Source organism: Macaca nemestrina, chromosome 2, assembly GCF_043159975.1.
Source record: "Macaca nemestrina isolate mMacNem1 chromosome 2, mMacNem.hap1, whole genome shotgun sequence".
In the NCBI taxonomy this organism is placed as follows: domain Eukaryota; kingdom Metazoa; phylum Chordata; class Mammalia; order Primates; family Cercopithecidae; genus Macaca; species Macaca nemestrina.
In genome coordinates, this window is record NC_092126.1 from 107250885 (window position 1) to 107256361 (window position 5477).

A 5477-nucleotide genomic window follows, 5' to 3' on the forward strand; every position below is an offset into this window, starting at 1 on the left:
AAATGGGGTTTCACCATGTTGGCCAGGCTGGTCTTGAACTCCTGATCTCAGGTGGTCCACCTGCCTCGGCCTCCCAAAATGCTGGGATTACAGGGTTGAGCCACCATGCCCGGCCTAGAGATACCTTTTAAACTTCATTTTGGTAAGGCATTTCCACTTGCTTTTCCCAGGAACCTTTTCACCAAAGCTACTAACAAACTGAATGTATAACTGATCTAAATTATGTTTCTTCTCTCTCCACACTCTTCTCCCACCTCCTGCTTCCTTACCTGCTACAGAATCAGAAATGCATGATAGCCCACAACGTGAGGAACACAGAGCAAGGGATTCTGGGTAAAACCATGCAGAAGAATCCATCCCTTCTCCTCCCCGCCATCCCATAAGGACATACTACTAAGTCTCTGATTATAACAATTTCTCTTCTTTACAACTCTACATAAAAACTTATGTCCCTCCCCTCCAAAAAAAAAGGGGGACTAGATGGAAATACACCAAAGCAATACCTGGTTTTAATAAGGTGGTTGAATTACAAATATTTTTCTTTTATTTCTTTTAATGATTTTCCATAATGAAACGTGATTTTTACCTTTTCAATTTAAGTGTTTACATTATTTTTTCCTACTTTACGCTTAAAATTTTTCATAATAAAAATGATGTTTTAAAATTTCAGAACAATTGTACCTGTTATCCTTCTGTACTATTTCAGCTCAGACTGCTATAATAAAATGCCATAGATCAGATAGCTTTTAAACCACAGAAATTTATTTCTTACAGCCCTGGAGGCTGGGAAGTCTAAGACAAAAGTGCCAGCAGACTTGGTGTCTGGTGAGGGCCTGCTTCCTGGTCCCCAGGTGGCCATCATCTAACTGTAACTTCATGTGGCAACAGGTGTGAGAGAGTTCTCTGAAATTTCTTTTATAAGGGCACTAATCTCATTTATGAAGGCCTCATCCTCAAGACCTAATCACCTAACAAAGGCCCCACCTCCTAATACCATCATGTTGGGTGTTAGGATTTCAACATGTGAGTTTGAGGAAGACACAAACATTCAGTCTATAACACCTTCCCACCTTTGCTACCTTAATATCCTCAGCTCTCTGGCCTTCCCTTCACTCCCTCATTCTTCCTGATGCCAAAACAAAAAACATACCATCTTCTCTAAATCCTTGGTGGTTGTTAGTTCACTTGTGATCTTGGGGCAGATGTCAAACCTTGGTCTTTCCTGGCTGAGCAGTTCATTGAATCTAAGGGGTGATGGTGGAAGGGTCTCTCCTAAGGGTATGCTGGCAAATGAAATCTGGTCTGAGTTTACATTCCTCTAATTATATCACTTTCTGTAGCAGAAACTAACTAGCTGGTCATCAAATCTATCCTCTTTTCCCTGGGAATACCAGAGGACCACATTCCCCCAAGTTCCCTTGCAGTTCACCATGTCCATGTGACAATTACAGCCAACAGAATATGAGTGGAAATGTTTGTGCCACTTTCAGAGTTCAAGATGAAGGGAGCAGGAGCATGGATCCCCAGTCACCATTTGGAAGGAAGCTGCCCACCCAGCAGGAATACCTAGTCTGGACTTGGCAGAGAAATGACCTTCAATTGTAGTAAGCCACAAAAATGCTGGGGCTTGTTTATTACAGCAGTAAGCCTACACTAACCAATACACTGTTAATCTTTCATGTCTGTTAGACATGCTTCATAATGGTGCTCTGAATTCATGTAATTAGAAGTAAATTTAACTGCAGAGATCAGGAAGCTCTCCTTTTTGGAGGACTTGCAACCTGAGCAATTTTGTAATCATACTACAATAGGGAGGTATTGCCCTTGATATTTCCCATGAAATCTCATAGCATTTTCCAGATAACTGTATCTTTCCTCAATGGAAGCAGTTTTAGAAAGGAAGCCTAGATTCTCTGCCCCTAATTATCAGCAGAATGATGCATGAATCAGCCAACCCCTGCAAGCCTCAGAAATTATACAATCATTTTAGAGATGGACAATAACAACAGTTGTAACAACTAACTGTGGCTGAGTTACAGGTAGGGTTAATACATTAATAGACTAACTCATTTAATCTGCACAGGCACCAGTGATGTGGGTAATATCATTTCGAAAATAAGGGAAACTGAGGCACAGAGAGATTAAAACATTGCCCAAGGCCACAGCTAGTAAATATAATGAAATGTAATGGGCAATGTAACTGTAGGGTCAGAAACACAATTCTCTGGATTCTAAAATGCTGAGATTTGCACCAGGATGATTTTTTTCTGTGATTGTGATGTGCTTGGTGCTGGTTTTGTGATATATCTGAACTTGGCCATTTTCTCATGCCATCACTCTGTTCCCATCCTGCTCTTGACATCCAACCTTCTCCCACTGATGGCTCTTGCTCTGGAAATATACAGCCTTGCAAGGGAAAAGATGATCTCCTCTTCCTTGATCTACTTAATCTGATTAGACACAAATTGTAATATGCCTTAATTCAGAGAACTTCCTTTTGCCAAATGAAGTCCCCTGAGATCTCTCACACACAAAACTTATTTATGAACAGAAGACTCTTGCAGTCCTCTGTGATTTTCTTTATTGAAACCATGCAATGCCAACTCTCAAGCAAAAGACAGCCAGTGGTGAAATCTTGGTTTCCTATGAATTCAGGGAATTCAGAGAACATCGAAGGTCATATGTTTCAAATGCAGAGTAAATCACTTTGACTTTACTCACCGGAATAACAATTAGAAAATGACAACCGGATAAGTCCTGGGCTTTAATAGGACACCTGGCTTAGAATTGAAATACTAATCAAATTATTTGTTATGACTATTTTCAGTAATTTAGCATTTCACTTATAAAATGTCTCATCCACTCTGAATTTCTCCAATTGTAGTACATGGTGCATCATCCTGGACCATGATGAAGATAAAAATATCTACCACTTATTAAGCACTCACTATGTTCCCAACACTGTGCCAAACAAAGAAACTTTAATTACCTTTTCATCCCCATTCTGTAGATAAGGAAACTGATGTTTAGAGAGGTTAAGTTACCTATCCAAGGTGTGGTAGGGAAAATAATGGCTCCCCAAACATGTCTGTGTCCTAATCCCCAGAACCTGTGAATGTTACCCTGCAAAGCAAAAGGGGCATGGCAAATGTGATTAAGTTAAGAATCTTGAGGTGGGAAGATTATCTGGATTATCTAGTGGACCCAATGTCATCACAAGGGTCTTTTTAAGAGAAGGAAGAAGGCAGGAGAGGCCTCGAAGATGTGACAATGGTCAGAGTGATACAGTGCCGCAAGTCAGGAAATATGGACAGCTTCTCTGAAGCTGGAAAAGGAAAGGAAACGGATTCTACCCTAGAGCCTCCAGAGGGAACGCAGCCCTGTCAAACCACTTTAGATTATGACTTCTGGAACTGTAAGACGTTATATTTGTGTTTTTAAGGCTGCGAAATTTGTCGTAATTTGTTACAGAAGCCATAGGAAACTGCTCCAAAAGGTCCCATGGATGTTGAGTGGTAAAGGCAGGATGTGAACTCTGCTCCCTGTGATGCAAAGACCATGCTCTTTATTTCTAGGTTAAATGACCTTGGAGTTTAAATATTTGACTTAAAAACTGTGAGTTTTATATTATAGCAAACATATTATGAAGCAAAATATAAAACCTGAAATATGTTTAAAAGATATGAGATGTCAAAAAAATGAGATGTCAAAAAAATACAAAGGGACAGAATAGAGGGCAGAGAACCAGGCTCTTCTCTATATGGTAAATTGGTATAATGATGAAGGTGGTACCGCAAAGCCGTGGGGAAAGGATGGATTGCTTAGTTGACGGTGGTGGGAAATGGGATCATTATGTGTAAGAAAGTAGCCTTACTTACACCATGGGGCTAGAAGCCCTGCCTCACACCCTCTGCAGGAAGATTCAGGGTTGATTAAAGTCCTAACTGTGAAAGGGAATACAATAGAAGAAAATATATGAGAATATCTTTGCAACAAGGAGATGGGCAGAAAAAGATAAAACCAAAACGTTTAGTGGATTCAACTATATTAAGTGAAAGCTTTTCTGTTCAACAGGCAGATATGATAAACAGGTGTCAGCCTGGGGAAAACAGGTTGGAATGATTTAAAAAGATAAAGAAGCCATTTTTATACTTTACAAAGAACTCTTGCAAATTAACAAGAAAAAGACAGAAATCCCAAATAGAAACTAGGCAAAAGATATGTAAAGTCAATTCACAAATGAGATTCTCAGACTCACTAATAACCAGATAAACACAACAAAACAATGGACATAACATAGCTCACCCATAAGAAGAGAGGAAAAATCAAGAGATAATGAGCAATAAGGGTTGATAAGGTTGTGGGGAGGTAGGTTTGCACACTACTGGTGAGGGGGGAATCTGGGACAGTCATTCAGGAAACCTATCTGGTATATGCCCCGGGACCAATGACCCCCCACCTCCTGGATAAATATCCTAAAGACCTGCTCACTCAGGTCTGTGAGGGGCATGTATAAAGGTGTTCACCTGTGTGTGTCATTTGGGTGGTAGAGCATTAGAGGCCATCCAGGGGCCATGCCTGGGGCAGTGAATCAGTGTGGATGTACCCACAGCATGCTCTGCAGCAGTCAGCGCCACACTGGCTGCACAGTGATGTGGATACATCTTAAACAGGATGTTGAGTGAAAAAATAAAGAAACTGAGCAAGGTCCCTTACCCAATGCCATATACACAAGTTAAAACACAAAAAGGCACTACATAGTCCACAAGGAAACATACATTTAAGGACTTTCATTGGACCCATTGAAGTGGGTGTCTGTGGGAAGAGAATGAAAGGGATCAGGAATAAAAAGGAAAATAAATAAAGTGAACTGGAGCGATGACTCCCACAGAGCAATAATGCTAATACGATATATAACCTGAGCTCTTTCTGCACCTGAAATAATCGTTTAAAAAAGGGAGTACCCATTTTTGCAAGAAGCCACACCAAACTACAGGAGCAGGTTCCCAAGGGTAGCTACTTTTCATTGCCATGTTCAGTAGAAAATATGAAACGTGAATGTCATTTGATTCTCTAAAATACTTTGAGAGTCAGCAAGAATAAAACAGGGTGACTTGTGCCTGGAAAAGACCTCTTAAAGTAAATCCACTTAAAATGAGGACCAAAATGTCATTTCAAGTAGTTAACAAAAAAAGAATGGAGTATGCTTAAGCTTGAAAAGTAAAGCTAAAAATTATGAAGATGGGTTTTATCTCATATTTTAGAAAGTTGTATTTTCAGTGTAACTCTGGTCTTCTGTATTTCTAGGGCTCAGAGCCAAAAATTGTGCAATAAATATTTGTTGAGTGAATAAATGAACAATGATGACCAGTTCTTAGAACCAAGAATGAATCAAGGGTTACTTTTGTCCCCATAACTTCCTATCCCATTATTTTTTCAACTTTTAACTGGTTTAACTCCAGTTAATGCCACCACCC